Below are 12,040 nucleotides of genomic sequence, written 5' to 3'. Positions count from 1 at the left end.
TGTTATACCTATGCAATACACGGAGAAGTCAGATTACAGAATTGCAGTAGATGAAAATAGGCAAGCGTTACAGAGCAGGGGTAGAGATGATTGAAAATGAAGAGTTTAAATTATAGAAATTATGCTGTGATTCACAGGTGTAATTTTAGTCCAGTGCTGCATTCAAGGCCTTCCGAAGAATATGCACAATGCCCAATAACGTGATCTTTTGGATCGTGTCGAACCGAACGTTATCATTATATTCTTTATTTCCAGTAAAAAAATCGGTAAATACACACATAATCCGGGGAAATTTTATGACTCATTCAATCTTCAAAATAGTCTCATCGAGTCGCCAGATTAAATTTAACATCTACTTGTCACTGTGTCACCGGTGGATTGGATTTAACCAAGTCAATTTTATGGACCCCAATGTGAAGTAGCCTTAGGGATAATAGTGCACAAAAGTACAAAGGTAAAATGCTCCAAGATGTGTAAACCGAATGTAGTGAACAAATTCGTTTAGCAAGCCACTCTATGATTTTTTCCTCGATCGATAATATTAAAGGTTCTTTCAACAATTTTCTGTGAACGCATATTATGATTTGAATTTCCCGGAAAAATATGCGACGTCGTTTTCAGAGATGCCGATCACAATAGGTTTGTAGGTGTGGTGTGATTATTTGATTGAGACGATTTGATATGTAATATTGTATCTATTTGCTAATTTGCAACTCTGCTTTTAACCACAGACTGACGGAGATCCGTTTGAATTATTCATATCCGTGGATCACTTGCAGTGCAGAATATTACAATCTAAATCTCATTGATTGCGATGTTTGGTGAGTAGGCTAACGTTTATGGAATCATTTGGCTTAGCCCACTAGATTGGCGAAATATGGTATCTGAGTTTCTGAATAAAGGCTCCATTAGAAACCAGTACGTGATCGGTGAAGAATCGTCAAATGCGGTGGTTCGCTAACTGGGGGCGTGAAAGCATCTGAGCGCGGTCACAAAGCCGCCCGAGAAAAATCCTGTTCATGGCCCTCGGATTAAGTTTCATTTGCGCTGAAACTTTCAAGTTTAAGCGACGGCAATACAATGTAATTTCGGTCTTTCGGTGCTGGACCAGTCAATTGCGTCATGGCAGTCATACTATAAATTCATCACATACTCCCGTAGGTTTGTAATCTGTAGCAGTGCCCTTCATCTTTTTTCGTCATGTGGTAGATCCTTTTAATGTTTACTCAAAACTGGTCCACCGAATGATCTGGAAATGCGATATTATTCATCTTTTTGCTCCAACAGCCCGTTTTAGAAAATATCATGGTATGGCTCCCGCCCCTATATTATAAGGCCCTTACAGGTTTAGTCGAGGAGCAATCGGATTAGGTGCTAACACTCTGCACAATTAGTAAACCGTCATTAATAATATGGTGGATCGTAAAATAGCCATATTGTTGAGCTTTATTTCCGGCAATTAAAGGCATTACAACATTTGCTTTTATACTTCAACATGTATGTTTTCCATACAAAAGAACTGAAACTAATTATTACTTACAGTTTGATACTGGGATTGGAAAGGGAAATACAAATAGTATTTCTAAAAGCGGAAAATGTTTTTCATGACTTTAATCCGGAAAGTTTCGAAGTTTATATGCTAAAACAGCTCTAAAGCTAAAAAAGTCCAGTTTCCAGGATTGCTAGATTACAATACAAGTAAATGCTAGATTGCAAAACATCAGTTTCAAACGTTATGATAGGTCATATAGGCTGAGATGAAATATTTTATATGGGCGACAATGCGGTGTGAACGAAACCACGCAACCCTCTACCTAAATTTTATTCACCTATACCTTCATCAAATCATACTGGCCACTCCATATTCATTGTGCGCGAAGCGCGTCAACAATTCGGGGCTTTACTCAACAATAATGAAATCTAAATGTTAATACTCCATGAAAGCAGACACGAAATTCCTCAGGCTATTTTCCTGATAGGGGGATTAAACTACTTGTACTTTATAAACTGAAAATAGCGAAAATAAGTAAGTAGATCACAAAATATTACGAAGTAGAAGTAGCGGGAAATTATATCTACTTGAGCAAGTACCCAAATAGCAGAACACTACATGAGTACTTCATAGTAGAAGTACTTCGTTACTGACCACCTCTGGTAAAATCTTTTTGCTATCTACGGTCACATTCGTGAGGTGAGTCGTGATGTTCCAACCGGACGACAAATATACATGTTAAATTGATTATACGGGAAGTATTCATTCAATGGAAAATCGGTTCTTGATTTACGAAATGCCCCGTTTCGCTTCCACGTTTCCAATTACACTAAAATGAATGAGTTATGGCTGTTTCTTCTACATTCTATGATCTATTTCCAGGTACGACTGCACCAATGTACCCTATCAAAACGTATCGATGATTAAGGAATGCAAAAATGAGGTAAATGTAGTGACATGGTGAACGGAAATATGCGCTTCCATTGCATAGTTAAATTGAAAATGCGCAGTAATCTTTGTCAGGAACGTTAAATATATACGTGAACGAAGACTGCTGTATTTTGGTGGTTGTCATGATCGAATTTCTTGTCGGACCGACTTCTAAAATCACGGAACTACTGTTTTATTAGTTACTGTAATATAAAACCGCCAGCTCTTTTCATTAAATATAATGAAATTAATTTATTCACTTTTACATATATTAATAGGTTACCAACTCCTCCGGTGAATATGTTACTGTCCCGTGCAATTGCACCTATTTCCAATGTGACGACGATATCGGCGAGAAGTATATTCATGGAAGATCGGTAAGGAATTATTTTCTTTGATCAGATCAGAATGAAATAATATGGAGTAAATTATTGTATATTTTCAGTTATTGACAGTGATATGTCAATAACAGAGTAAAAACAGAGTAAAAAACTACGACAACCGAACTGCTAAATTTTCATATTCATTCCGCTATAGTCGTCAGTTCTTGAGCATTTTGGAACTAACATGATTTGGATGGCCGCGCAGTCTTCACTGTTTCGTTTTACTTCATTGTAGCAAATAAATCTATAGCAGCGTAGTTGTATCGGTACTTCAAACTATATTTGATGCCTAGCCAGCATGTGATAAAAGTCACCGTAAATTACCGAAGAACGAGCCTGGTATGGTGACAACAAAATTGAGATCTTCAGCAGGGAAGAACGCCGCCGACATAACACTGAAACTTGTTGTGGGCCAGGACTATTTATTTAGACCCCCGATATAATTCGACCTAATAACTACGTTTCTCGATTAGAGAATATGAATGCGTAGTCAGTACTAACGGAAAATGTGTACTTTAGATATATTGTAGTAGTCTACGCTCCCAATATAGGATAGCAGAATACATATAAATATCGTACCCTAACAGTAATGCAATGAAACGATTTGAGGATAATTCTCCGAAGTCACGTACAGTACGTTAAGTTCAAATTTTATTTTCATACTATTTTTGGTCGTAAGGCCAAGACTGTGGTATGCATACTAATAGCTGAACGCGAGTGACTTCAGCAGAACAAATAATTTATGAATCGGAAAATTATTGATAAGAATTGATAATTTGCTTTGCATTTAAGCAACGTTTTACCTTTCCAAAGTAGACACTACCAGTGAGAAAGGGGTGCTACCAGTTCCCAGAGACTAGGAATCGCCAATGTAGTTTTGAATTAATGGCACAAACATTTTACGTCAGATTCCATAATTACGGCCCGTGGAAGAGGTTGATCAGGCATTCAGTGACATTCATCATTGTGGAACCGCGGGAGAGCACAGATTCATATAGTCTCAAAAGCTCATGCTATAGCAAATGTAAATGCAACTGCTCTTTTTTTAAACAAATATATCATGTTCCTGAACAAATTTCACGCTTTCGCTCGCTTTGATGTTCCGGATTTTGTCATCATACCTTCGCAAAAAACCATTTGTGCCAAGCAGGGGAAGCGAGTGGCGCAGTGTGCAAATCGACACTGTCACGACACCAATGGTTGATGGTTCGAGTCTCGGCTCTACGCCGACCTCTCTGCGATTGCAGTGACTTGAAAAGCCCAGAAACTACAGTGAGCCGAGCTTGAAAGTCGGCAGCAATGATCGAATGAATAAAGGCGCATGGAAGAGAGAGAGACTGATTCGTGGAAGAGAGAGTGCAAGATAAAGTCGTCATGAAAAAATGCATTGAACTGAGTAAATTGCAATTGCGCTGTTGAAATTGCCATCGTGCCATTGTCGTGGAGCACAAAGCCTCATAAGGCTATAAGCACCTTGCCGTACATTATCAATACAATACAATTTGTGCCAAGCTTATCTCGGTATAATTACCTTGTGATAAAACTAAAACAGTGACTAAATGCACTTTTTACCTAACCGCTGATGAGGTCGATATAGCAATTGGTACATAAGCTCAATAATAACACTCGAAATTAAACGCGGACAGAAAAACATTGGGAGTCAATGATGTAAAGGAGTACTGTTTACGCTTGCTAATCTGGTATACCTCCTCGTGTGCATATTGCAGTGCGGTGAAAGACTGCTAAAGTTATTGATACTAAATTTTTGGTATCAATACCAGTGACTAATTTTCGCGTTTTAATGAATGTCGCCATTTCAGTCGCTATAGATATGATTGGATATGTCTTCATATGTTTGTACGGTGTATGGTGGGCACAAAATCGTTACAGTCAGTCGACACTTCACATCAACAATATGCATAAGTTCATTTTGATGGCCCGCGATATTGTTTCCGATTTCGGAAATACGCTAAGTAGAGCATTTTGAAATGCTGTAACGGATTTCAGTTGTTATGGCTTCGACACAAGCTATATTATTTTCTGTGCCATGACTAATCCGCAAAAGTTGAGAAGGCTTCGGCGATGACAACAGCGTTCCTAGGGAAACTCTTTTAATGTGAATGGGCATAATATCCCGACGTGCAATGACCCAGACGGGCTGTAACTCTTAGCAAATGGCTTTAGGCTTCCTCACAGGATCAAGCATTTCGGGATTATAGTATTTCAGCTAGCATCGTGTATCAATATCTCCAATATCGATTTTTAGTTGATGAAAAGCGTCATCAGTAGGGCAGTTGTTTGTTGCAATAAATTCGTGAGAAAGCTATACACATTTTTAACAAAAGTTTGAACAAAAATTGGCATTTATTCACAAATATTTTTCAATTAGGCTAATTAATATATATGAGATATTCGAAAGGTTCTGTTGTATAGCCCACGAGCTTAAGATTTGTAGTCTGTCTGCTTTCTCCGCCATTCAATTGATCATGCATACATTTTTATGTTTTGCATCTTTGAAACGTTCATCATGACAGCACTCCGCTGTCCGCTCATTCATATCTGTCTAGCTGCCGTTGATGAAAAAAGGCTTAGTCCGAAATGACATCGATCTTTATGTTTTCAAGGTATGCGACGGATTCAAGGACTGTAGATCAGGAATAGATGAATGTCAGCCAGGTTGCATCATTAGTGCATTTTCTGATGAAAAGTCGATGATTAGAAACAAAGGTGTAATGGTGCTTGTATGGATATTCAGTAAGTCTCCGCTCTAAAATTTATGAATTATGCCAACGGCTCAATCATTTCTTTCTTAGCAGGCCCCTTATCATCCGCCACGGACCCCGCACTTTTCCTAGAAAAACAAACTGTAGGCTATAGTGATAACCTCAAACAAATTTGAATGTTCTGGAAAATAATATCGTACTACATGCATATATTGTGGAGACTTTTGTTATTCCTAAGTGAATTGTACAGCTGCATTAGTCGAATAACGTGGCCGTGTTTTGAAACTCCGCGATTTTGATTTGACATGAGCGGAAGCCGTATATCTAATTCGACAAGAATAGGTGAGACGAATTGAATAGTTTCTCGTATCTCTTCCGACTACACCTTTCGGTGTATTCGCTACATAAACGGAACGAAAATTGAGAACTTTAATGTTTTTTTGGTAAAGTGGTTATGTATATCACGGGTCAAATGGATTTAGTTGCGAGTTTTCAGTTACTAATGTTAACAATGAGTGGATACTCCGATCAACCGTTCTGTTTCAACTTTTTAATTTCCCCGAATGCCAAAAGCACATCTCTAAACAGCAATAGACTTATATCGGTAGGCCTACCTATTGGTAATTGAAATAAGTGGCTCTCCAGCTGAAAATTACCGATCTGTTCATTTTGCAACATATCGTTATTCAGTATCACTACATCAGATTTCTAAACACGTGGTTTGAATATTACTTGAACTCGAAAATGAATACTGAGCAAAATGACGTGAATTCGGACACGAGTCTTAACAGCAGTCTGACTCGACCCTCTGTACCCGACTCAGACTCGGACTTGACACGGGGATGAATTGGAAATGATACGAGTTGACTCGAGTTGAAACTACAAAAGTATGATTGACTTTGGGACTAGGAACATTCAGACTTAACTGCAACCCGGATGTAATCGTATCCCTATCCAATCAACGATTTTTGAACATAAAGTTCTTCCCATGCAAAGGGGTTGCACTCTATTACATTATCCTGGCAGAAGGGAATAGGGATACAGATGTCCTCTTATATGAGGATTTGTCTACTTTTTTCAAGAAATCGAAAGTGACTTCCGCGGACGCACAAATGTCCTCTTTTATTATATATTGTCGTCTTTTTCGGGAAAAAGTGTTAAAATAGATGTGGATATTGGTTTGGCAGGGTTGGATAAGTAAAATACGGAAATATGCGCTAATAGGTCTTTCGGGAGTTTTTCGGACAATAACCCGTTTTCTTAGTCAATCTTATAGGATTTTCCAGGTTATATGAATTCACGTCCGATATTATACATTTTGTAACTTGTAAAATGTATCCTCTTTATCGGATCTCAAAATATGGTAACCGTGCATTATTGGGTATATGATTTTAAGCTCGTGAATTGTGGGTAAGTGAACTATCAACCGGTATATTTCAAATATTTTACTCCAATCAGCATAGCGCCATTATGGAGAAAAGTTATTTTGATAATAGTGAAAAGTGAACTAGTAACAAACTAGAAAATATGCAATATTTAAATAAATATTTATACATGCGGATATCCAATAAAATCCTGGATGGTCACGAAAGAAGTTTCATTTGCCTTCACCAAATATCTGTTCTACGAATCAAGCATTAAATTTTAATGGCCATCTCATCTCTATATCAGGATATGGAATCCAAAATATCGTTTGCATGTTTGTATAGTTTTTACAGGCATAGAATTAAATCTCGAAATCAGCGTTTTTCAATTTTCAGTACAATCTAGGACCTGAAGCATAATAAACTTTCGTGTGCCCACGGCCGTAAAAGCACGTCGTCAGCTCCCCCCAAAAAACGTTGGTCCCGGGGCCCCATAGGGTGGTAAACCGAACCGGATCCCCTATTCACAGTTTACATTTGGTATACGCTGTTACTTCATTGGGGGTCCGTTTAGTAAGTTTGCTTTGCTTGCCTAATCGCGCGAAGCGGGAGAAATTTATATAATTCATGACTCAATCGGTGGATAAGACGCTGATAATACATTGGGTGTCCGTTTGGTGCCGGGGTGGGCAAACTACGGCTCGCAGGCTGCATGCGGCCCACAACACCGTTCTCTGTGGCCCGCGAGAGTCTAATGAAACTTTTTTTAAGTATTGATAAAATGCGTACTTAAAATCGAAATAATGCAGGGACTTCATTAAACTTTTTCTTAATATAAGTCACCATGATAATTCTAAGGAAGTGGTTCTCAAACTGGGGGGACACGCCCCCTTGGTGGTGTGAAAGCATCTGAAGGGGGTGCGAAGCTGAGCTTGACTAAAATAAATTTTTGCGCTCCGCGCGATTTACATCCGATTGTCGGTTATTACTCTGTATATAGTCTGAATTTCATTTTTAAAAATCTCTCATCCACAGTCGTAACCTTCCATGCCATCAAACTATCCGTTAGGTTGGCTAGCATCCTGGTCCCGTTTTGTGATATGACGATAATAAGGGATGCTTAATATTTCACCATCGTAAGGGGGGCGTGTCCTAAGAACTTTGAGAACCAGTGTTCTAGGTTAGATACTTCATATATTACTTTTTATTTCTGGGGCAGCAGCGACAGCCCGATTTCAAGGCCAACAAAGTTTGAAAGGTTTCGACTGCTAAACATCACAGAAATCCAATACGAGATTGACATAATTCGATTTACGAGTGTGAAGTCAGATTGGCCACTCCAGTTTTAATTAGTTCAGTGATATGCTTATAAAAAAAACGATTAGCACGTGTCTTAGGTAGAATCGCTTTATATATGCGTAGAATTGGGGTCTTCATATTTTATCTACACATAGTAGAAGCGTGTTTGAAGCTAACATCGGTATCATGCTGTCAGCATTGTGTGTCCTGGAACTGAACGAAAAGTGGAATTATTAAATCAATAAACAGATCGCTGATCAGTGCTCACAGATTTAAATTTAAATCCTTTTCTAAGAAACGGGACAACCGACTTTCTTCTCGAAAGTTTTGATTACTGAGGTCGACCAGCCTATAAAATCTCGCCACTACTTTTCTGACGCGTATACAATATAATCAAAAGCAATGTTTGGCACATCTTCCAGTCCTCACTATATAATCAAATACCAATATTGCGATTTGGTTTATAATCCCAATTTTATATAGTGCGGCCCGCGAATGGATTCAGATGTTGAATGCGGCCTGCGATCTCAAAAGTTTGCCCACCCCTGGTTTAGTGAGTCATCCTTGCTTGCTTAATCGCACCACGCGCAAGAAATTTCTATAATTCACGAGTGAATCGGTCAATATGATCGGTATTGCTTATATATTGCTATCAATTTTTATCCTATTTCTGCTCCCGTAATCTGATTTACCGGTAGAGCTGAGTAAGGTGTGCTTGAAAAGGTAGAACCCCTCAATAATAATTGAACATGTCTGGGTGTATACCCGTTGGCAGGAACGAAACAGTTCTTCTTCAGGCCCCCCCAAAAAATAGAGTCTTGGGCTACCATAGGGTGATAAACCGACCCCCCCCCCAATCACTTTGTTCGCTTTTGCCACGAAATTACAGCTGTACTGTTCAGTTAGCCAGCGCCAAGCGCGAATTTTTTTTATAATTCATGATAAAATCGGTCAATAGAATCGGGAATTGCATATATATTGCTATCAATTTCTTGTCGTCTCTACTCACGTAATCAGATTTACCGGTAGAGCTGAGTGAGGTGTCTTTGAAACGGTAGAGCTCGTAAATAATAATTAAACATCTTTTGACGGGCGGACTCGTTGGTATATGACTTCGTTACATGATTTTATTTCGTGACCTCCTGTCTGCTATATCAAAAAATATAGAATAGCCCAAACGTACTAAACTAAAAGATCACACGATTCCAAATTGGTATTTCTTCACTGGCATCTAATTTTTCCCTGCGGGATGGTATTTGTCTTTTGAGGTGCAGATTACCAAGACAGGAACATTCGGCGCCAGTCATTTAGGCGCCTATGGACGAATAAACCTATTTGTATTTCGTATATATAACGAAGTTTTCGTTCACCATAAGGGCAGTCCTTTCCGGCCAATGTTTCGCGCTGCCGATCGTTCTGGCACACTTCTTGGAGTCGTGTGTTACATGGTTACTGTATATGTCTTGGTGCTTCGTGGCGTGGTAATGGCCAACGCACATATGCCCATTCCTTTAACTCTTGCGTATTTTTCCTTGGGGGAAAAGTATACCCAATAATCATAACTAGGGCGATTTTTTTTGACATGTCAAAAAAAGTCAAAATAAGGTCAAAATTTTAGCGTTAGGTCAAAAAATGTCAAAATTATCAAAATATTTCGCAACCTGCATTTTATTTGTATCGTAGATTTTGCGCAATCGGTGAACTTATCGTTTGACATTTTATAGTTTGTAGCTTACTTCATAGGCCTACCGTGGCAGACGGCGCATTGACTGCTCATTGTGAATCATAAACAGTCAAATGAAACAAATAGGTTGACACGGTGTTATGCTCAACGTACCGCCATATTCTAAGTGAAGCAAGACTGCGTGGGCATTGCATGGTTCTTACAAAAATTGAGATGTACATCAGTGGTTCTCAACCTTTTTCACCTCGCGGACCGGTAAAATTTCAAAAAATGTCTGGCGGACCAGTGAATTGTCAAAATTAAAATGAAGCCAAAATGTAAAGCAGGCAACCGGTTGTTTTGCAATTATATGGTGTCAGAGAGTGACATTTAGAGGGTTTTGATCGTAATTAATTATCTTCATGTGATTTTATGGTAGCCAGTCTGCCGAGTCAAGGTAACATTGCCTTGTCCAGATAAACTTACTACCACCGAGAGTCGTTTACAGTTTTTCGCGCCGAAAGCCGTGGGTTTACCCGACCACGCTAACTCGGATATAATTCTTCTCTTTGACACTATTGAGAGAAGATGAAGCATTTCGGAGTCGAACCAAGTACCTTGCCGTATTACCTTGCTCATTGTCCACTGCCACCAGACGCAGGCTACTTTGACAAGTACGAGCACAACGCGTACCGTAAGAAAACGCCTTACAGCAGCTATACGGGCCATTCGCAAATCCTGGCCGAAAAAGCACTTCGTCAGCCTGAGCCCACCACCCAAAACGTTGGTTTTGGGCCCCCACGGGGCGATAAGCCAAATTTCAGGGGGATTTGCCCGCATACCCTACAGTTAGGTGGATGTTTTCGCCTGTAGGCCTACTTGTGAGCACATTCATTCTACTCGGTGTAAGCAGAAAGTTTATGTAGTAGGGATGGTGTGAAACTCTGAAAGGTTCAGGTTTGTGTGAACGCAAACTTTTTTGAAAGGTTCTGTGTGAACGCTAACGTGAACCTCATGACGTCATATTGCCAGTTCCAACCCTTCATTTCAGTGAAGTGAGAGCCTATATTAATGAACGCGATACCTAGCGACGACTAGGGCAACATATTTGCACTATGCTGAAGTACATATTGACGTTCTAAAAATTGCCAAATGTATATTAACTGGGGCAATCAAATGATATCATAATCCTATAAAATCAATATTTTCCGTCGTATTGTCTACAATTTCGACAAGGACTTGCAAGGGAATATCAGCTTACGTCCTAAAGGTCTTGACAAAACCGGACAATATGTATTCGGTTTCTCGGTATTGCGACGTTGATATTGCGCAGAGTATGAGATGGGTTTCTTTCTATGCTACCGATATCACCCAATACCAAATTAACAAGTTATGCAGTAGTAGCCAACACCCCGATCGCACCTATTTTGTTTTTATGATACAATAAACATATGTAGTCAAGATTGACCCGTACACATGCTAGATTTTTTACACCAGATAAAGCATCATTCGTTGACTACATATAGTGTATTGTGGCGAGATAGCATAGTGGTATAATCCACGGCTGCAACACCAAGTTCGAATCCAAAATTCCCGCCCAAGTGTTAGAGGTTTATCTATATAGGCTCTTCCACGCCATTTCATCCGTGTAAGAGGTGTCTTAAAAAGTATAGAATTGGGCCGTGCTACAAGTCGGCAGCTAAGAAATAGAAATGCGGAAAATTGCCCTGGTGTAAATGACCATCGTAGTCGACACACACCATGAATACATGGAAACAAACATGTGGTGTATTTCACTCTTGATGCTGAGTCATTTGGGCTCAAGCGCACAGCATAAAGAATCACTTAACATTCACAAACGGAAAGCTGGATATTTTGAACAAACTTTTGTAACATAGCAAGAAAACTTTTTGAAATTGTCAAAAGCATGCTCAAGCTCATTCCTCATTTAATGTTTATTTTTTATGCTTCCAGCGCCATACATAGATGGGCCCGCAGTTGAAATGCAATAAATTTCAATTAAAGATGTTATGATGAAGTGAAAATTGTAATATATGCAGAAGGTTCACAGTGCAGAACCTTCCAAGGTTCGTTTGGGACCGTGAACATCTAAATTTACGAGGTTCACACACAGAACGCGAACGTGAACCTCACGTCCACACCATCCGATTATGCAGCTTACTCGC

The 12,040-nt window shown here is 39.3% G+C and overlaps 1 long non-coding RNA gene across 1 annotated transcript; it reads left to right on the top strand.

Annotated features, from left to right (window-relative positions):
• The first annotated feature begins 731 nt into the window (after nucleotides 1–731).
• LOC145439444 (uncharacterized) lies at nucleotides 732–2,875 on the top strand. Its single transcript, XR_013915219.1, has 3 exons — nucleotides 732–821; nucleotides 2,375–2,435; nucleotides 2,701–2,875. It is a non-coding gene; the product is annotated as an uncharacterized LOC145439444 (long non-coding RNA).
• The last annotated feature ends 9,165 nt before the right edge of the window (nucleotides 2,876–12,040 follow it).

Source organism: Botryllus schlosseri, chromosome 1 (assembly GCF_051294905.1).
Source record: "Botryllus schlosseri isolate E-star chromosome 1, Bs_hap1, whole genome shotgun sequence".
NCBI classification, from domain to species: Eukaryota; Metazoa; Chordata; class Ascidiacea; order Stolidobranchia; family Styelidae; genus Botryllus; species Botryllus schlosseri.
Note: the sequence above shows the minus strand (reverse complement) of the source record. Positions and strands in the feature narration are given on the sequence as shown.